The sequence below is a fragment of the Eptatretus burgeri genome, chromosome 2 (assembly GCF_056783735.1).
Source record: "Eptatretus burgeri isolate ZD-2024b chromosome 2, Ebu_testis_v1, whole genome shotgun sequence".
Taxonomy (NCBI): Eukaryota; Metazoa; Chordata; class Myxini; order Myxiniformes; family Myxinidae; genus Eptatretus; species Eptatretus burgeri.
This window is the reverse complement of record NC_140962.1, coordinates 22,155,959-22,178,533: the sequence shown is the minus strand read 5'-3', so window position 1 is coordinate 22,178,533 and position 22,575 is coordinate 22,155,959. Positions and strand designations below refer to the sequence as shown.

The following is a 22,575-nucleotide window of genomic DNA, read 5'->3' as shown; positions in this document are numbered from 1 at the left end:
CAAAACAGTGGGGAACAGACACATTAGGAGATCTGTGGAAGGGAGAGGGATGGGACGGGGAACATGGGGAATAGAAGATGGACATTACAGGGACTTTCAGGAAGGAAAGCAGGGAATTTGAAGAAATTGGGCTTGGGTGGATTATCGGGGGTAGAAAAGATCGAGGATTTGGATGGGGGATGATAAGAGGTGCTGGTGAACAGCTGTTTTGAAAGCCTGGAGGGAAGAATGGGAAAGAATAGAGTGAGGGAGTTTATTCCAAAGGCGGGAATCGAAAATTCAGCATCGAAAATGGCCATAGAAAATGCTATGTGAAGACACTTAACCAAAAAAACTTCACTATTTACCCAACCCGACTAAGTCCATGAGTTTAGGACGTTTGTTCAACTCAGCATTTCCGACTTTTATCTTGCGATGTTCTTAATCTGTTGATGGAGGTAATGTAGAAACGATGAATATGTCAAATCCTTCGTGTTACTCATCTGGCACCATTATATGTGTCAAGGCCAACAATCTAAAGTGACCTGTCTCAAACGCTACCATGGGCACCCAGAGATGCCACCAATATGAACTGAGCTGTTGAATGCAGGGAAAAACAACCAAAGAAACGACCGTAACCGAGTAATGTGATCCACCCTGTCGCCCATTCCCGTCGTAGACTCTCTTCAGGATCATCGCTGAGCACCAGACAGCTTACAACTGTAGTTCCTTTGTAATAATATTCCCAGGGATGGTTTTTAGCTCCTCTGTGAAGTCATTCCGGGGAGCTTATGGGATGGCACGTCATCAGTCCGGCTGTCCATCCACAAATACTTGCAACTTCTTCTCAGAAACGACACATATGATCATATGTCACCAGAACACGACCCGGGAGTTCGGTGCAGGGCTCCGGGCCGTGGCACTCCGGATGTGCGAATGAGGCCGCTTCCAGCCCCAGGAGCTTGGCAGGGCAGGGCCAGGATGCATTGGAAGGGCAGGATTCGGAGAAGGGTGTGTCGCTTCGGGTCGTCACCCCACCCTTCGCCTGGGGTGAGTAAAAGGCGGATCATGAAGCCATCTGCCTTCTCTCTCCTCCCTCTCGCCTGCCTGCTTCACACTGACTTTGCCTGTTTCCACGCCCACTTCTCCGCCTCTGCTCCACCCTCTCTTCACTGCACCTCGGTGTTTGCCTGTCGCTACATCTGCACTCGGGGTTGGTGTGCGACAGATGTTCTTCTAGACCAGTGCGGAGCACACATTTTCACGAGCCCCGGCAAAACGATCAAGCAAGAGATAACGTGAGAAGAGGATATATGGGGTTTCTAAGGCAACCATGCAAATGAATGAGGTGAAGGGGGAAAACTCTTTGAATTGATCCCCGAAAACCCCTCAACTGGAGTCTAATTCCTCCCATACAAATGTATCGGCTAACCTTTTTGAAAACCCCTCAAAAAACCTGAAACAGGAGAATGGTTTTCTACCACACAAGCTCATGTTAATTTGAGAATGTCTCAGGGCCCAAAAAACCTCATACAAATGTATAGGCTAACCTTTTTGAAAACCCCTTAAAAAAACTTGAAACAGGAGAATTATTTTCTCCCAAAACAGGAGACTGATTCCCCCCATAAAAATTAATTGGGAGAACTCTCTATCTCAAGGCTCATTCAGTTAAAACAGGAGAATGACTTTCTCTCCCCCCTCTGACTCTCTGACTCTCAGTCCATGGGGTCAAAAGAAGAGATCGATCTCTGCCCCCATTACTTACTCCACTCAAAGAGTGATCCAATGAATTTTTTTTACATCCTCCAACTTATTTGTAATTAAATTTATATTTTGGTTTTACTCATGTACATTAAAATTATATCGAGAGTCTGATACTTTACACACATCCTGTAAGCTGAGTGAAGCTGAAAACAGGAGGCTTGGAAAATTTTCCAGAATTACTGAGCTGTTTAAAAACAGGAAAGAGAACAATGAGGAAACTCAAGGCAAAGATCCAACTGACTTCCTCCAACATGGTTTATAAGCCAGGCATTTCTCTTCTGTCTAACGGCTTGATAATTTGTCTCATCTTGTCCTTGTCCTTCATCTGAGGAAGATGAGAGTCCATCACTATATCGGTAAGTTTGTTTGTGTTGTTGCTCTGAGAATCGCAGTGAAGCAACTGATTATTAGTACAGTCAAAATGTCGGATGACCTCCCACAAATTGCAACAAAAGCAAACTCAACAGATTTTGATTCCTGGATATGTCCTCAGTGACAAAAAAGTCCTAAGGGATCCTCCGGGGGGAAAGTCCTGAAATCATGGAAATCCAATATGGCCGCCACCCGGCTTCGGGGAAAATGAGAAAATTGTAAAGATTGATATTTTAATGTGTAAATATATGTTTTTCTGCATTCTAATTGTTTCTAGTTATGGTCAGTATATTGATATACAAGAATAATTATTAAAAAGTGAAATGTATTGAGGGTAAAATAAAAAAAATTCGAGGTTTTTTTGTCCAAAAATGTCAATTTTTTGTCCCGAATTTTTTTTTCTTTACCTGATAATGATTTTGGCTCCTGGACCAAAAAAAAATAAGAAATGTTGAAGGCACAAGATGAAATCAAGTCTATGGCAATACAATATAATTATGTAAATCATTGAAACATGACAAAATTCACAATTCCACTCGGGGCAATCACATCTGCCTGACGAAGGTTTCGAAATTAAAATGAAAATTCGCATTAAACTCAGAAACTACATCCATTATAAACTTACTATACATGTTGAGAAAAATGAAGCGTATTAAAGTTAGAACTCGACAATGTCGTCATCATCCTCATCATTGACACATGGAGTGTTTGTGCAGCCAGAGCCCCTGCATTTTCCACAAGCTGGAGTGCACTCAATGTTGTGCTTCTTAGATGTGCATCTCATGGTACGACATTCAGCCTGGCAGTTGCACCTAATGGCACGTAACATCTTTTCAGGAGCTGGAGCTATTGATGTCTGAAGTGGCACAAAACCCTCGTCACACTTCTGCCAACCCCAGTCTGTCGGAAGAAGTTCATCTGCACATCCCTTCCATTCTTGGACTTGCAGATACATGTGCAGGCTGTGATACTTTGCTGCTTCTGATGGTGGTAACGTCTGTGGTTGCACGTGAGAGGAGCTCGAAGCCACCTTGTCCCAGTACTGCTGATACCGGAGGGTGTCCAGGGAGTCAGTTGACTTTCCGTTGTAGATTATCACCAATGTTTTTTCTCCTGCATCTGCCACGTCACATACGGAAGCTGGGTATGTATCAAAAACCTTGGCCTGCTCACGGAATGTGTTGTTTGCTTTTAACTTTTTGAGGGAAGCTCCCTTTTCAATCCCATGAATACGAGATGTCGTGTCACACCCAAGAACTGCATGTAGAAACAGTATGCGCTTGCATATGTCTGTCCCAATCATTTTCCTCGTAGCCTTGATGTTCCAGATGCGAGGCTTCTTCGTGTTCTTCTTTGGCTCGGGACAAAAGAAGCGGTCATGGGATTCTAAGCTTGCATGGTAGCATAGGAGGACGAGGAGGTCTGTGTCATCACCAACTAACATAGTGTTGGTGACAGTAACAGACTGCACGGCCTTCAGTACAATCAGGAGATCATCATCCCCTGAGGCATGGTGTGTCTCACAGTTCTTCTTCTGAAGCTCTTCACTCAACATAGAAATGAATCGCTGTTTATTCTGCCTATTGGCAAGAAACTGTTCCTTCTTCATTGTGAGACAGATGTCAGCTGTAAATGTCACAGTAGTACCAGCATTCCCTTTAGACCGTCTCTGGTGTGTCATGTCCTTCGTGTCGGTACTCTCATAACCATCAAACACGACTATGGCATCTCCGTACTTCTTCGTTACGTAATCATTGTACTGGTGGCATATGTCTCTGTAGGTAGATCCACGAGACCATGGAATGAGTTGAACAAGTGCCCTGCCATCCAAAACATACTGTTGCCCCCCTCTGGGACATCGGATCCAAGAAGATCCCAGATGGCATCAGCAAAGACTGGCTTGTGTGCTTCTCGGAGCTGAAGAGAGGAATCAAAGAGGGCTGGTGGATAGCTGTACAGTTCATGTTTGAAGGCCGACTCCAGTTCTTCTGCTGTCTGTGCAACAGTGATCAGTCTCTGGAAGAGGAGTTGTGGGTCAACCTGGACTTGCTCTCGATCAATCTTGACAGATGACTTCATGCCGAGGGTGACAACTTGGTCTTTCCTCTTAAATGTGTACTCAGCAGGTGTTTTCCCATCCATAGATTTCAATATTTTGGCTCCTTCAGCATGTGCTGTATCGACGTTGATGGTGGGGTGTGCATGAACTCCAGTGGCAATGTTCCTCAGATGTGGATCACTACTGAACGGAATCCGTTCCTGTAAATACTGAAGAGCTGATAGTGTGTCCTTCCAGTCACGACATTGTCTTGCCTAGGTCATGTCCTTCTTCTGCTCTCCAGTGTTGTAGTTCACACCTGTGAGCTCCTGCATTGCCTGGTTTATTTCTGCATAGGCAGGCATTGATAGTAGCCATACCAGCTGTTGTTGCTCTGTCATTCCTCGCCCTCGTGTGAGCCCACCGCTGGTCTTCAAACTTCTCATCAGAACTTGTTCGATGATCAGGTCAGATGAAAGACCTGCCCATAGGCGATCACTTGATCGAACCACATGGAACCCCTCATCAAAACGTTGTTGGACATTGGGATGTTGAGTTTTGAGGTTTGACATCTGCTGCAGATACAACCTCGCAGATTTGGCATACAGGTTGTGGCCCGAGGCTGCCAGGTAAGGCAGCATTTCCTGGATGGCCTGTAGATGTAGTGCCCAGTTCCCAGTGCGCTCTGCCCGGATGTATTTGCGTAGAATGTCTAGCATGTCCAGATACTGAACCCAGAGCGGTGAAGTTCTGGAAGATATCTTTGCAGACTCGGCATGCTTCTGAAGATGGTCTTTGATTCGTTTCAAGACGTCAGACTTGCATACTTCTTCCACAGACTGGGGTTGGCAGAAGTGTGACGAGGGTTTTGTGCCACTTCAGAGATCAATAGCTCCAGCTCCTGAAAAGATGTTACGTGTCATTAGGTGCAACTGCCAGGCTGAATGTAGCACCATGAGATGCACATGCAAGAAGCACAACATTGAGTGCACTCCAGCTTGTGGAAACTGCAGGGGCTCTGGCTGCACAAACACTCCATGTGACAATGATGAGGATGATGACGACATTGTCGAGTTCTAACTTTAATACGCTTGATTTTTCTCAACATGTATAGTAAGTTTATAATGGATGTAGTTTCTGAGTTTAATGTGAATTTTCATTTTCATTTCGAAACCTTCGTCACGCAGATGTGATTGCCCCGAGTGGAATTGTGAATTTTGTCATGTTTCAATGATTTACATAATTATATTGTATTGCCAGAGACTTGATTTCATCTTGGTCGTCAACGTTTCTTTTATTTATTTTTCGAGGAGCCAAAATCAGTATCAGGTAAATATTCTTTTTTCGGGACAAAAAAATTGACATTTTTGGACAAAAAAGCGATAATTTTTTATTTTACCCTCAATACATTTCACTTTTTTATAACTATTCTTGTATATCAATGTACATATGTATATCAATTTCAACAGATTGTCCCCAATAACAACGTCGTTGATCACTAATGTGGAAAATGAAATATCTGAATAACACGACGTATAGGTACAGATGAAGGATGTTATTCAAGAGATTTATTCCTTTCATGTTCAAATGAAAGAAATCATTACCGACTGGGAAGTATTGTTGACACCTCCTCTAATCTTAAAAGGCCCGACGTCAAGGTGAGAAATACACACGTGCATGTCTGCTGTCTCTGTCTATATATATATATATATATATATATATATATATATATATATATATATATATATATATATATATATATATATATATATATATATATATATATATATATATATCTTTGTCCATTTCTCAATCTGTCTGCCTGTCAATATGTCTCTGCGTGTCCCTATATCTCTCCTGAGTTTTAACACATTATTATTTTTTTATTTTTCAGTTTAAACACCTGTCTGGATGAACCAAGCACACAAGTTAATCGTCTGCAGGAATCTGACCTGACACTCAAGACACCTGAAGCAGACTGCTTGGAAATCTACTATACTAAAAAAATGGAATATGTTTGTATGTATGTATGTGTGTGTGTTTGTTCGTCCTTTATAGGCGGCCGAACCGTTGGATGGAATGAGATGAAACTTGGCATGAGTGATTCTTGGGACATGAAAACGGACATGGGGGGGTCAAGTTCAAGGTCAAAGGTGAAGGTCACAGGGTAACTTCAATTTCTCAATTTCATCCGATCGAGACGGGCCCAACGCCATTCGACAGATAATCAAAATTAATACTGAAGGACCAATTTTGTGCCCCATCTGTGACGGGGTTTCGGCTAGTATCATCTATTTTTACAACTGAATATTGAATATTTTCAATGTTGATTAATTATACTTGTTTTTCTTGTAATTATCTGATTCTTAACTACAAGAAAAGAATCAAGATTTAAGAAGGGTGGGAGGGGGGGGGTAGGTGCGCTCCCCCAATGACCCATCACCCCAGCCCCACCCCTTCCCTCCCTGTGTGTGTGTGGGGAAGAGTGAGGGGTGGGGGGTGGTGGGTCAAAGGTGGGGGGGTGCACAGGCAGGATGAGGGGGTGGGGCTTGTGTGGGCGGGGCTTGTGTGGGCGGGGATTATGTGGGTGGGGCTTGTGTGGGCAGGGTTTCTGTGGGTGGGGTTTGTGTGGGCGGGGTTTATGTGGATGAGGCTTCTGTGGATAAGGTTTGTGTGGATAGATGGATGGGTGGGTGGATGTGCAGGTGGAGCTTGTGTGGATGGGTGGAGAATTTTTTAAATTAAATAAACTAATTAACCAATCACTAATTATGTGAATATGATGAATGTGGGTGGAGCTTGTGTGGGGTGGGATTTGTGTGTGGAGTTTGTGTGGGGCGGGGTTTGTGTGTGTGGGGTTTGTGTGTGGGGTTTATGTGGGTGGGGTTTGTGTGGGTGGAGCTTGTGTGGGGTTTGTGTGTGTGTGGTTTGTGTGGGTGAAGCTTGTGTGGGGTGGGGTTTGTGTGGGTGGAGCTTGTGTTGGCGGAGTCAAAAAAAATTCAATTTATCTGTCTTTTGTAATTCCTGTGAATAAAATGAATGTAAAATCTGTTCCCCTTCTAAATCATATACCTTATAAGTCCAAGGAACTGTATCGATCACATCAACAATTTAAAAAAGTTCATTCGTCCACCGCTTTGTATAACCCTTTTCAAAATGAGATTTCCATCTATATATTCTGACTATATTACCAACTTTGAACTTAGGCTTTTTGACATTAATCTCTTTTTCATATTTTAATTTTTGTAAATGTTTCTGATGGTTTCATATTCGTTGACGTGTGAATTGTGTCATTATACTTATCCACAATATCCTGAATAAAAGATGACCATTGTTGTGAACCGAGTTGTGTGAATTTTTTATATAGTCTCTCTTTTAAGGTACGATTAAAGCGTTCAATAACAACGGCTCTTCCTTCATTAAAGGAACTGTGTAATGTAATACTGTTATTTTTTAGAAAATTCATAAATGTCTTGTTCTTAAACTCTCGACCCTCATCAGTCCACAATTTTTTAGGTTTTCTCTTACTTTTATTAAATATCTGTCGAAAGGCTAACATAAGAGTATTTCCTGTTTTGTTTTTTAAAGGGACAACCCACGCATATCTACTCCTCAAATCGATAACGGTTAAAGCATACTTGTACCCCTTATCATTATTGAGTTCAATCAAATCAGTGGACCAGATATAATCAACTTCCTTGGAATAAACCTTCCTTCTCTGAAACTTTGTGAATATTGGTTAATGTAATTCATCAGCTAATTGTTCTTCAGTCTAAATGACATCATTAGAGCCGATAAGTTTTTGGAATTTCCAAGCCCAAGTTTCAATTTAGTACTGATCATCTTCTTCACGATGAACCAATCAACTTTTTCTCTCAAGGTTGGATTTTGTATCAGAGACAAATTATACAACATTTCTCTATCGGCTTCATGCTTTTCTTGCAAAGTTGTGGAATGCCCATAATCAATATCATGTCTCATGCACACTTCATCTACCCTATTGATGGGTTTACTCCATGGATTAGGATTGTTTGCCTCATCTAATCTTTTATCCAAGTTTGTGCCCAGACAACAGAAAGAATACCCTGGTAGATGTAATTCCCCTGATATTCCAGTAGTTGTAAATTTACTTCCTGATAAAAACTTTTGTATTTCTCCTCCGAGTTTGTGTTTGGCGATAAATTGATTTTTTTTTTTTGAACCACACACCGAACATATACCTTTTTGAATAACCCTGTTATTTTTACTTTTAAAATATGAGATTTTTTAGTATGTTTTCTTTTTACATTTGAGACAATAACTCATTTATTTATGAGAAAAATTCCTGCAGAGTGCAAAAACCTTTTTAGTTTCCAACATGCACATTTGAATCTTAATTTTTAAAACATAAAGAATCCTTAGAAACGTCTTTACTCTCTCCTCCATTTATTTAAGAAAAAAATGAAAAACTTTAATTTAAGTCAATCACACCAACATCATCAATAATATTGTTATGGTTTCCACCCGTTCGGTGTTCGGGCGACCGCTTTAAACTAATCGCCGCCACGCGCGCCCACCGGACGGGCAATCCAGTCGTAGCTTTCCGGATCAACGCCGAAATCCAGCTATGGGTGTGTTTTTAACCACACCGTAAATCAGCCAACTCTTCTGTCCACACGCGACAGGGTCCAATTGCCGAATTGTCGATTTACCTAAGTATTCGCGCAGACAGAAATGCCGGGGATTTACACCTCGACGGGACCCGTACGGACATGAGCCGCTTTACGCAGCTCGCGCCGTTTGCGATTGCCGAGCGGTTTATTATCGCCAAGCCCCGTCGGACTTGATTATCTTATCGGCTATTAAAAGCCAGCTATTATTCCGAACGCAATTACGGCAATTCAATGGAGAAAGGGACGCAACGAGCAGGTGAATATTCAAACAAGGACATTTATTCACACACGTATTCAATCAATGAAGCAATGGGGGTAAGGGACAAGACACGAGCAAAAAGACCCAACAGCCGTTGTGTATTTATTATGTACACTTATAACAATTGTCTACTTAAGGACAAGGCGCCACAACTTCCATGCAAAGAAAATCCCAGGAAAGGAAAGGGTAGAACAGGACGCGTAGGCCTTTAATGTTCCGCGGAGCCGTGAAGACCGCAGGAGCTCCGCGAGACTGCGCAAATTACCTGCCACCCTCATGGTGACTCGCTGGGCGACCCTCGAAGTTTCGTCGTCAACACAGCAGCTGGCTTGGCGGCTCCCTTGGTGCAGGCCTAGCCGTGCGGCCGAGTAAATTTGGCCTGGCCGACGACGCCTCAGAGGAGCGAACGGGCTTTGCTCTTTAGGAGTTGATGCTCTCTTAAGAGCCTGCTCACTCCTCCGCGTCGCTCGGACCGCCCGGGGCCCGATCACCCCGGACCGTTATGCCGCTGGTTCGCGACTTCTCGCCGGCTGCCTCCACCGACCAACAGCCCTGCACTGGACTCGAACCTCTCCCGGACTCCAAGCTCCGCTGCGATCCGACGAGCAACAGCCCTGCACCGGACTCGAACCTCTCCCAGACTCCAAGCTCTGCTGCGCTCCGACGAGCAACAGCCCTGCACTGGACTCGAACTTCTGCCGGACTCCAAGCTCCGCTGCGCTCGATGCTCCTCTCCTCAACTCAACTCTGGCTTGGCTTCCAGCATGCCCTTTTATGGGGTTCGTGGGTGGGTGTTTGGACTTCCACCTCCGACCTTTCACCCCCCCCCCCCGGGCTCCACCCCTTCTGTCATTTTGATCCGATTCTGCCCTGGAAAGCAGACGTGGTGGAAATCACCAGCCCTCGCCCCAACGAGGCAACCGTCGCGTTTGCCGGCAGAGGTGCCGCTCGTTCGTGGATCCGTTTCTGGCGGAAAGATGGCAGCGCCGTCGAGATGAAGGTGAGGAGATGTTTGTTTGTTTGTTGATGTTGTGAGGGGATGTTGGCGGTTGTCGCGAAGGTGGTGAAGAGATGTTGGCGGTTGTTGGTTAAGGTGGTGAGGAGATGTTGGCGGTTGTTGAGAAGGTGGTGAGGAGATGTTGTTGGTTAAGGTGGTGAGGAGATGTTGTTTGTTTGTTGATGTTGTGAGGGGATGTTGGCAGTTGTCGCGAAGGTGGTGAGGAGATGTTGGCGGTTGTTGGTTAAGGTGGTGAGGAGATGTTGTTTAAAATAACGAGAGAACAGAATAACACTACCTCAAAGAGGCATAGCCCGGCTCACGAATAAAGCCCTTTAGACATCGGTGGGGAAATCTATCTGGACACACACTTATCGACATAACTGATCTTCGGGGAACCTGAATGGTGTTCTGTGAATTTCCACAACCGTAACAATATAATCTTTATCTCCACTTTCTCGTTTATATCTTCTCCCTGAAAACGATGTTAATAGTCTTGTCGAAAATATTTCTGATAGACTTGTCAATTCTTTGTTTTCCTCCTGGGTGCGTTGAGATTTATTTATTTTCTGCAATACCCCCATTCATTTTTTAATCTCACTGGTTTCCATGTTTTTATATTTATTTATTCTCTCTCTTTCCTCTCTTCTCTCTTTCCTCCTTCTCTCTTCTCCCTTTCCTCCTTCTCTCTCTTCTCTCTCTCCTCCTCCCTCTTCTCCCTCTCCTCCTTCTCTCTTCTCCCTCTCCTCCTGTCTCTTCTCCTTTTCCTCCTCTTCTCTCTCTTCTTCTGTCTCAGTTTCTTCAACTCCTTTCCTCATCCCTGACTATCCTTGAATCACTTACACCTCATAGAATATCATACATATATTCATCAGGATTTCTTGTTATTCCTGTATCCAAAATAATTTTTTTTTACAACAGGAAACCAATAAAATTTATTTTGAATTTCCAAAAGAGCCTTACGTTTTCTTAACTTTATAATTTTTTCATTATTTAACATTTTAATTCAATCCAAAGTTGTTGGTTTATCAACATCAGTATAAAGCCAATCTTTTATTGAAAATACCTCATTCTTATGTTGTAGAACATATTTATTAAAATACCGAATAACCTTTTCTTGAAGGTATGCTTGGACACAGAAATGATAATTTTCTTGAAGCCTTCTTGCTGTCATTTATGTATTAGAAATATATGACAGAATAATATTATGACACGAAACACCTCCCCATCTTCCCATAGTGAAATCATTTTGTACTTCCTTACTTATTAGATATAATCCTGTTTCTTCTGTTTTCATGATATTGTTACGAATTTGGAATTCGATCGCACTCAACATACAGGTTCCTTTAGCTCAGTTATGCCGATAAGTGCATGTTCCCTCGATAGTTCACCTTCCATTGTTTAATGGGCAGAAATCTATTAAATGCGGTGTGATTTAATTTAATAGTTAGGGAGCGATCACAACACAAAGGAAGACGCCCCTCCCCCTCTTCTGCGAAGAGGAAGAAGAGCACTCCCATCCTGAATCAGGGGACGTAAACAACTCCCTCCCACCCGAGGGCATTATTCACGCCGGGAGCGGGAGAGGGGGCCGATAAGAATAAAGAAGAGATCCTCTGCTTTGTTCTGGCTGGGTTCAGTTTGCTTCGGCTTCCGCTTGGCTCGGGTTAGGGTCGAGGCTTTTTGGAGGCTTTTTGAAGGCTTTTCAGCAGGCCTTCGGGTTCTGCTTGGCTTGGCTTGGCTGGTTCAGGAAGCTTCTTGCTTCTGCGTGGCTTGGGTTGAGGTGAAGGCTTTTTGGGCTCTGACTTGGTTCGTCGAAGAGAGTCGGGTGCTTTGTTCATCGGGAGAGAGTTGAGCTGGTTGCTCGGTTCGAGCTGCTGATGGTTGCTTCTTGTTCTAGGTTCGGGTTGTGAGAGGCTTTGTTCATCGGGAGAGAGTTGAGCTGGTTGCTCGGCTCAGAGCTCTTTGTTCTCCGCTTGGCTCCCGGATTGGTGCGACTCCTGGGCCTCATCTTGGAGGTGGTTCTTCGAGGAAGTGACGCATCGACGGGAAGGATCGGCACCTCGTCTCGCCAGCACGTGTTCGGAAGTGCGAAAGGATTCGCTGGAGCTCGGGAAGGATCGCGGCTCACGGCGATTGGATCCAGCTCACTCTCGCTGGACCGAGCAGCTTGAAGACCACACGAGGTGGAGAGGTTCGAGATAGGTTCTGAGTTTCAACTCATCTGTCCTCTGAATTGAAGTCCTTATTAAAGGCATCAGCCACCATTTATTGGGTGTGCGTGTGTGCGTACGAGTGTTTGTGGGCATGTCTAATAAGTAGGAAACTGTTAGGTGCCTGTGTTGTATTTGCTTTACATTTGATAGTAGAACTCGGCTGAAGGTTTTTGCTCGTGTCTTTTTCCCCATCCCCCCATTCATTGCATTGCCTGTATTAAAATAAATGTTCCCCATTGTTAAATGTCACCTGCTCGTTGTGTCCCTTCCTCACATTGACTGCCATGGAGCGTTCGGAATATTAGCTGGTTTTTAACACCGATAAGATAATTGGGTCTGACGGGGCTTGGCGATATATAACCGCTCGGCAATCGCAAACGGAACGAGCTGCTTAAGCGGCTCGTTTTCGTGTAGGCTCCGTTGAGGTGTAGATCCCTGGCATTTCTGTCTGCGCGAATAATTAGGTATATCGACCATTCGGCGATTGACCCTGTAGCGCGTGGACAGAAGAGTTGGCTGATCTATGGTGTGGTTAACAACACCCGTAACTGGGTTTCGGCGTTGATCCGGAAGCTACGACTGGATTGCTCGTTCAGTGGACACGCGGCCTGGATTGGGTTGAAGAGGTCATGCGCACGCCAAACGGGCGAGAATCTTCAACAATATAAACTTGGGCAAAACCATTATTATATTTTCCCTTATTAAATTCTTTTATTTGTTGTTTACAAATCGTGCTTCCACAAAACTCATTCTCAATACCAAGTGGATAATATTCTTCCTTACAAGACTGATTTAATTGTTCCAGGTCTTCTCGGTCAATTTTAAATGACCAATTTTACCCTAAATCATTCATATCATACCCCCATTGTTCTATTCTCATACAAACGATATGCCCTTCTTTATAAAAAATTATTTTAATTGGAACTGTGAATTCTGTATGACCTGGAGAGAAAAACAACACTTCTGTGTCTTTGGAATACACGGCTGTTTTATTTAAGGATATATATATATATATATATATATATATATATATATATATATATATATATATATATATATATATATATATATATATATATATATATATATATATATATATATATATATGTCGGGGATTGTATGTACTCTAACAGCAACCAAACATGTCTACTAGTGTTTGGTTAAAACTCTTGAGTTTCAATTGGAAAGAAGGAAAGGATAAATCTTCCCATTAGTTTATCTGTGCACTGTCAAGGAACTTGTTTTGACATTGTTACAACACAGCTGGCTTTGTCGACCGTTTGAAATGGCCTTGCTAATCGGGCAGCTGAGCTACCTGGAATCTGTTGGTCTACTGCCCAGAACTGTTAAGGCCCAAACAACATGTAGGAGGCTACCTTTTAAAATTCTTTAAGGGAATCAAGGGTGTTGTTTCTGCACTCTCTGTGCTCTCTTATCAGCAGTACTGACAGGAGAATGCAATAGATTAATGAATGGTAATAAATCCTCTTTGACACACAGTTATTCAAAGGTCGCAGTAAATTGAATATAAGGCAGTACCGAAAGACCGCTCACCAGAGGATTAGGCTGGGTGGACTATTGTGTTCAAAGCATGTTGTCTCCATATGCATATGTCTGATGTGTAATAAACCCTTCTCTCCCAAGATCGGTGATGAACAAAGCTTGACCTTAATCACTGTGGACCTCACCTGGATCTCAACAATTGGCGTAGTCGGCAGGGGGCAAGCCGGATCGAGGAGGAGCTCGAGAGCCCTGGTGAGACAAAGGAGGAAAGAGCCGGCCAGCTTAAGGAAAAGGTAAGAAAGCTGCCTCCTTTCTCACACTGGGGATACTCGTTGCTCTCTGAGATCTGTCCTTGCCCTTTCAAAACGAACCAGGGGAGAAGGAGGTTTATTTGCACATCGGAAAGGGGTACCCGGGAAGGTAAGGGCCCATTGGAAGGTTGAGGGGAACCCCAGGACACTCCTTTGGGAGACCGTGGGGGAGACCCAAGAATACGCCAGGGCCAGGATCCGAACGGGAGATTGAGGGGAGGGAAAGGTGTGAAAACCCCGTTGGGAGGGTGAGGGAGCGGGAAGTGTGCATTGGGAGTGTGAAGAAACACCCCAGGCGGAGAACACTAACCTGGCCCAAGAAAACTCTAGGAAGGATCAGTGAAATAAGGAAATATGGGAAATAAGACGTCAAAATCAACAGTGGATAAAGATGCCCCACCCCGAATACAGCTGCGGGATTAATGTATGAAAAATATGGACCTAAGTCATGCACTCAATTGGCATTGTGGGAAAGGTGGACAAAAGGGGATCCACACCCATTCCCAAAATGGGGTTCTCTAAGATCAGAAATCGTAGATAACCTATCAAGCCAGCTAGAACATCGAATGAATGATAAAGTAAAACCTGAGCCAGACATGCGAGCGTATGATATGTGGGAGGAGGAAGCCCTACAGGTAAATGAGGTGGCTAGAAAATTAGTGGAACAAAAAGTCGAGAAAATGGGAGCACGAAATAAGGGGAAGCAGGTTCGAGTCCTGTATTCTGTGGTAATAAAAACAGGTTCGAGTCCTGTAGAAACGAGGGAACAGGTTGGAATCCTGTACCATAAAGGGGAGGGTTAAAGGCCCGTCCATAAGAGAGAAGGCTAAAGGCGATTGAGTAGAGCGGGACTTTGATCCTGCACATTAAAGAGAGGAAAGAAAGCTATCAGGCGGTATGCAAGAAAGGGGGATTTTGATCCCGTGATAAAAGGAGACAAGACTAAAGCTTTAGGCTGGTGACAAGTTAAGAACATAAGATGGGGAATAACTCTGCAAAGAACATAGAGTTACCCAAAGGAACAACACTTAAAGTTACCGGTGAAAGTGGAAAACACTGGAGAGCGTTTGCAGCGTGGCTAACGGAGTCACAAAGTGAGACAGGACGTAAGCGATTCGATTCAGAGGGAATCTTGAACCAACGGGAAAAAACACAAAGTTAATGAGCCAGGAGAAGGGCTGTTTGTAGAGTTACCTGTTTGGATGTATTTGTGAATACAATGTGGTGGGGAAGGTTGAGTTTTGTGTTAGACGTAAGTTGAGTGTTCCAACCTGGAACTTGTATGTGTGGAACAACTTGTATGTTTGTATGGAGATAATGATTGGTCGTCATCGTTAATGTGAAGACTTTGGACGAGGTGAATTGTGCACACCAAATCCGGAGGAAGGACGATGATGACTGATTCTGCACGTGTTGTTAATTCAGTGATGGGCAAATGTCATTTTGAGAGAGAGAGAGAGTGTGTGTGTGTGTGTGTGTGTGTGTGTGTGTGTGTGTGTGTGTGTGTGTGTGTGTGTGTGTGTGTGTGTGTGTGTGTGTCTGTGAGTGAACTCGATGGGGAATTGAATAATTAAAACCACTTCAGCAGACAGTTTGGGGATTATGTGTGAGAATTCCCTACAGTACTCGTGCTGTGGGATGTCAAATGGACCAACGTTCGGGTTTTCTCATGGTCCGATAAACTCTGTATGCTGTTTTGGCTTTGAACACTGTACGTGATAAATGGATGGTCTCCACGGAGCATCATTTTGATTTCAAATTCAAATTCAGTTCTGTTTCCACTTTGCATGTTTCGTAAGGCTGATCGACGTTACGGGTTCGTTTTAACGTCAGTTTCAATTCTGGTTTCATTGTTGGGGTCATTAAGCATGTTTTATACTTGATTTTCGTAAATCTGGAAAAGAAACTGTTATTTTCTGGGGTTTTGCGAGTCACGTGACGTGCCGTCGGATTTAACAGGCGAGACGAAAGCACGAAATCGTCCCGTCGAAGGACAGCTTATCGTGAGGGTTTACGAGATGGATTAGCACATGTTACAAAGTTTGGGGACGCCCTTCTTAGGATTCTGTAAAATTCCGATTTAAAACGAACGTATTTGAGATGTCGTCAAATATTTGTTACGTGAGTTTGATCGTAAAAACCAACGCGCTGATAAGACGCATTGCTCCTGCGAGTGCGTGATGACGTAATCACGCATGGGCCCAGCGCGCTTTGTCAAACTTGAAAGTGCAATTAACACCCTGCTGTGAACGTGCCTGTGTGTCGAGCAATGTACGAGAATTTCTCGAGGCGGCTGATCTTGAAAATGGTGGACAAACTAGATTTTAAAGAGATAGCTTTGTGGTAAAATTAATTAATAAGGACATTAACGTTGACGTTTCAAAGCATCGCTCGATTTTTTGTTTCGAGGCGAGTGCACGCGCTATCGGAACATGGAAGCGACAATGCTTTGAAACAAGGCTGTAATATATATGTTTGTTCTGGTTGTTGTTGTTGCTTGGGCTTCGTGACCGGAAAAAAAAAAAGAGACGCGGAAGAGGCGCAGGACCGAGGGATTTAGGATGGATGGAAAGGGAGATTTTAATGCTTTGAACAAGGAAGGGATTTTATTGAATGTGGGTTTATCTTTTAGCCGCGTCTCGCGTAGTGAACGCCGGCTCTAAGAGAGCTCCGTGTTGTTCTTCTTCTTATTCTTCTTCTGGTGAAGACAAAACCTTTAGGACGTGGCTCTTGGACACATTTGTCCTTGTTTACATGTCAGACATCCAAAAACCAGGACAAGGACGTTTGGTAGGCTACGCACTTATCAGGATAGAGGTGTTTTTGTGAAAAATTACGGGCGGAGCTCGTGCTGTTTGAACACGCAGCCATCGTGGGCCTTGACGAGGGAGCGTTTCGATTCTCTGCCTGTCGGGGTCGAGCTGTTTGTCTGGAAGCGGACAGAAAAGCATGTCTGTTGTCTTTATATGAGCCTCTATCTGTCAGGATAAATTCATTGGATTTGGGAAGCATAAGCGGAATTAAAGGGATGTAGAGGAATGGAATTGGCTTTGCACTGCACTCACTGTCGACTACGATGAAACAGGGCAGGATTATGAATACGTGGCCAAAGCACATAGAGATTACACCGTCAAATGCACTCTGATGAAAACCAACCGATGGATCGGGAAGGAAGGAGCGGCGGTGGAGGTGAAACAAGCCGCCAGAGAGCGCGAACTAATGAAGCACAGAGAAGGACTAACACCGTACATCTCAATGGCAGTTAGTAACGGACATAGTGCAGGGGAGTTAGGAAGAATGGTGAACAGATTGAGATGCGCCCCAGAACCACAAGATGGGGCAACGAACACCAGAACACTTTACAGGCCGTCAGACAAGGAGATGGATGGAAGGTATGCTTGCCTGATCAAAATCTACAGTAGTGTACAGTAAGGTCTTCGGCCTTCACATCCACTCACCACGCACCCAGAGCAACTTCCAGTCCTGCAAGCTCTAGTCATGGTGGGAGCCTCGTACGGAGGTATCATTTAAAAATAATCTTTTACACAAATACTTGTCATTATGTTGCAGTTGACTGCAGTGTTCAGTGCAGTGGCATGCTGTAAACCTTGTAGTAACGGAGACAGTGACAGAACCTTTGACGACACAACATGCAACTCCCACACTACTCCTTTGTGGGGGGGACCTATCACTAGGCAACACACTAACACACTCAAGCCAAAGAAACCGTATACACCTCCGTGGCAAAGTGGGACACAGAAATGAACCAGTACCAACCCCACAGCGACATAGGAGGGGAGCGGCTGGAGAAAGAATGGAAGCGGGTGAATACGCAAGGTTGGGGAAAACATACAACCAAGAACTAGATAAGGTAAAGATATTTTCAAAGGAACCTGGCAAGACCGCACCACTCATTTCCAGAGGGCTGACAACCATCCAGCCACAACAGCTCATAGAACTGTCTTGCGTCCAAGCCGAGGAAACTTACGATTTGATAGAACGAAACGAGGAAATAAAATCGATTAGATGGTCTTATGCTATGACAAAACCTGTTGGGAGGGGGGGACGTCAGAAAATGCAGAAAAGACAGAAGTGGCTTGGCAGAACAAAACGCAAGACAAAACCCAGCGGGGGCACTTTGCACAAATAGGATTCATATGGGGTCAACACGCATCTCTAATTACCCAAGTTCCATGGGCCCCTAAAGAACCCTTTTGGAGTACAGTTGTGAAATCTTGTGAAAATACAGTAACCTCCCGGAGAAGAACACATTTCACTTATAGGTGTTTTCACCTATAAGGCTTGAAGCTCTCACGAGTGATCGAGTGGAACGCAAGGAGGGTTACGCAGGGTGGAGATCTATATTTCATGACTGGGGAGACTGGTTACTGTGCCTGGTAGGGGCAGCAATCCTAATCATCATGGGAATCATTTTTGGAGTATTTCTGATCAAACGTCTCATTTCCATTTGTCTAAAGAAATGCTGTGAAGCCTCACCCCTCACCCAGGCCATCATAATAATTAACAGCGAACTCAGGGAGGAAGACCCCGAGGACCTCGATATGGGGCCACAACCTGACTCGACCCCCACCAGCTGAGGAGCCAACAAGGTGTTCTGGCGGAGGGGCGCCCTGGGGAAGACTCTTCCAGGTATTACTGATTACTCAACGAACTTTCAAGTGTGAAGGTAAGCCTGCTTGGATACACTTTTCACACTGCAAACTTGCCATCCCAGCAGAGGAGGAGGCTGTGCAAGAATGAACCCATTACAGCAAATCCTAGTCGCTATAATTGCCTTCTGGATGGGAAGCTGGGAAGTGGAAGGGCAAATTGATAACTGGACAATCCAACCCATCCAACAGAGGGGGAAAAGAGCAATTGGGAACCACACTGAACATTTACACGAGTTGGGAGTACATGGGATAAATACATTCTTACTTTTGTCGCACAAATATGCTACATTGAGTAATGAGACTAAGTGCTGGGTGTGTGCTTATCTCCCGCACTCCTCACAAACGGGTTTGCCATTATCTGTGATCCCATTTGAGGAAATAGACTATTGTGGTGCTGCTTGGTACAACAATTTTAATTTGACTAAAACAACCGGTAACTCATCATGTGTAGACTTTACAGGTGCGTGGTACCCTCCTTTTAATTTAAAGAAAAGACCTCCGTACTTCAGAATCACATATAAGCGTATGGGGTTTATCTGCCTTACTTGGACAAAGCCTCATGCCAGATTTCAGGCAGGGAACTCCACTTGTAATATATCAATAGAGATAAGTGACTTACCAGCCAACAGGAAGGGAGAGAATGGAACATATCCGAAGGTTGCATCTAATGGCACATATTTTGTGTGTGGGTATAGAGCCTACCCATGGCTGCCAAACAAATGGGGCGGTTCATGTTATCTAGCTTACGTCATTCCGCACATGCGTTTGATCACTGGCCCATTCTCTGAGATAGATCAGACACGACGTAAGAGAGCTATATCAGATGGGGCATATGCAGCAATGATAATTTTCCCCGATATGGGGCCTGGGTGGCAGGAAGAGAACTTATCAGCATGGCATCAACATTGGAAATAATGGGAAACGATACCGCTGATGGGTTTGAAAAAATTAGCGCGGAGCTGGTCGCATTAAGGACTACTGTAATGCAAAATAGAATAGCTTTAGACATGATTCTAGCTGAGAAAGGGGGAACATGTGCTGTAATTGGCAAAGAGTGTTGTACATACATCCCAGATAATTCAGAAAACATTAATGACCTCGCGGGTCACATAAGAAAAGAGGCGAGCAAATAAAGACTACAGTAATGATAACATGAGTAGTTAGTTAAAGGGATTGTTTGGGGGTTGGGGAGGAAGTGTTTTAAGATTTTTTATAACAATCCTGATAATCATCGTGGCAGCCTTTATATTACTGATGGTTTTCAAGGTAATTGCCCAAAAGGCCATTGGAAAGTGTTTTTCAGGATGGACAACAAAGCCCAGTACCCAGCCAGTACAGACGGTGATGGCTCCGGTGAACACTGCTGGACTGCTGCCCTCCTCAAACCTCCCTGCACTTACACCTACCCCCCCCCCCCATTCCAATACTATGTACCCCACCCATGTCACCCCAACCCACGAACAATGAAACATATTGTAACCTTGCAGTAGTCGCCGATCCATTACTCTGGCTTCCTCCGAGTGATGAACAATTGCTTCAACTCACATTGGACGAATGTCTTTCGTTGCTTGCACCAATTGAAGGGCTAGGTAGAAATACCATTTGATTTGCCTTGTTGGTAATTGCTGGCAAGTTGTGCCTTCATTATACTCTGGCTTGTAGTTTATCAAATATTCTTTTGCTTTGTTCATAAAGAACATTACATTTATATACTTTAACACTGCCTTACTTGTTGTTCATGAAGTCCATTAAGCGGCAATATGTAATCAAATATTTAATGGAACGTATATTCCTGTATAACTTCATTCTTGTTTAGCCATGAGCAATTCTTGTACGAACAGCTTTTGGGAGTGCTTGGCTTCCTTATATTCTATGTTTAAATGTTGCGATATTTTCCGATTTCCCTTGTTGAAGACTCGGGGTGTTAGTGGACCGGTTGGAAAGTGGGTAGGAACCCCCTTTTGGGCTAGGGGGCGCAGGTGGAACTCCCGACCGTCTTGGACCATCTGGAGCTAAACCTAAGGATGGCCACCCACTGGAGGTTGCTATCTGCTGACCTGCCGGCCTGCGGATGCTCCTTTTCTTCATTTGTAGTTTCTTTTGCAAATGTTTCAAAGAAACAAGAGGAGGGAAATGTCGGGGATTGTATGTACTCTAACAGCAACCAAACATGTCTACTAGTGTTTGGTTAAAACTCTTGAGTTTCAATTGGAAAGAGGGAAAGGATAAATCTTCCCATTAGTTTATCTGTGCACTGTCAAGGAACTTGTTTTGACATTGTTACAACACAGCTGGCCTTGTCGACCGTTTGAAATGGCCTTGCTAATCGGGCAGCTGAGCTACCTGGAATCTGTTGGACTACTGCCCAGAACTGTTAAGGCCCAAACAACATGTAGGAGGCTACCTTTTAAAATTCTTTAAGGGAATCAAGGGTGTTGTTTCTGCACTCTCTGTGCTCTCTTATCAGCAGTACTGACAGGAGAATGCAATAGATTAATGAATGGTAATAAATCCTCTTTGACACACAGTCATTCAAAGGTCGCAGTAAATTGAATATAAGGCAGTAAAGAAAGACCGCTCACCAGAGGATTAGGCTGGGTGGACTATTGTGTTCAAAGCATGTTGTCTCCATATGCATATGTCTGATGTGTAATAAACCCTTCTCTACCAAGATCGGTGATGAACAAAGCTTGACCTTAATCACTGTGGACCTTACCTGGATCTGAACATATATATATATATATATATATATATATATATATATATATATATATATATATATATATATATATATATATACATATTGTTGCGGATTTCGCGCCCGCCGGCGTGCTGACGGCCACGTAACTCGAATCGCGGCACGTCGCCCACCGGACGGACAATCCAGTCGTGACCCTCTCGGACTAACGCCGGGAACCAGTCACGGGTGGACCTTTCGGTCTCACCGCGATCGAGCCAATCAGCCCCCGCGTGGGATAGGGTTGCTCGCCAAATTCGACCTACCTAAGTACCCACGCGGAGGGTAGACCGGGCGATCGCACCTCGCCGCAGGTCGACTTCGGACACGGGCCACTTAAGCGACCCGTTCCGTACTATCAGAATAACCGAGCGGTGTTATCGTCGACCCCGACGGTTCGATTAATTATCGGGCGTATTCAGCCCACTACCAACCCTTTACGTGAAGCAAGATGAGGATTCAATGGGAGAAAAGACGAAGCGAAGCGGGAGAACAGTTCAATAATAAAGCACATTTATTCGCGGCACACGGGAAGCACACATATTCAATTCCACCAAAAGCACACAAAAAAAAAGAAAACACAATTCCATTTACACAAAAAGCAAATATAAAAGCGAAGACAATGCAGAGCTAATACCGACTACCGAGCACACGGCAACACTTATACAATTCTACTTCACAGACGGCGCCGACAACACATACCCAAAACCAAGGAAAAGAAATACCCTCAAGGATGAGGCGGGCCTGAGGCCGAGACCGGGTCGCGCCTACCCGTCTGGTGATGAGACGCGGAGCGGCGATGGCGCCTCACTCCGCGGGCCTCGCGGACAGTGTCTGGCAGGGGGTGGGAAAGGGGCCCCCTTGGTCGCACTATCTCAGCGCGGGGGGAAACAGGAGGGGGTTGCTGATGCTCGGGGTATAGAGGATCTTTATTATCCCTGGTGTGCGTCTCCACCTCGGCCAGGTCGCGCTGCCGGCCTTCCTCGGGCGTGCAGCTCCCGGCACCGTCGCGAGCACCCCCTCGTCTGCCTTCGCCGCTGCCGCCTCTCCGCCTCTGGACTCTCCGACTCTGGA

General features: G+C 44.5%; 1 long non-coding RNA gene across 1 annotated transcript; it reads left to right on the top strand.

Moving 5' to 3' along the window:
- Positions 1-1,978: 1,978 nt before the first annotated feature.
- Positions 1,979-20,482, top strand: LOC147031579 (uncharacterized). Its single transcript, XR_015053587.1, has 2 exons — positions 1,979-2,099; positions 13,922-20,482. It is a non-coding gene; the product is annotated as an uncharacterized LOC147031579 (long non-coding RNA).
- The last annotated feature ends 2,093 nt before the right edge of the window (positions 20,483-22,575 follow it).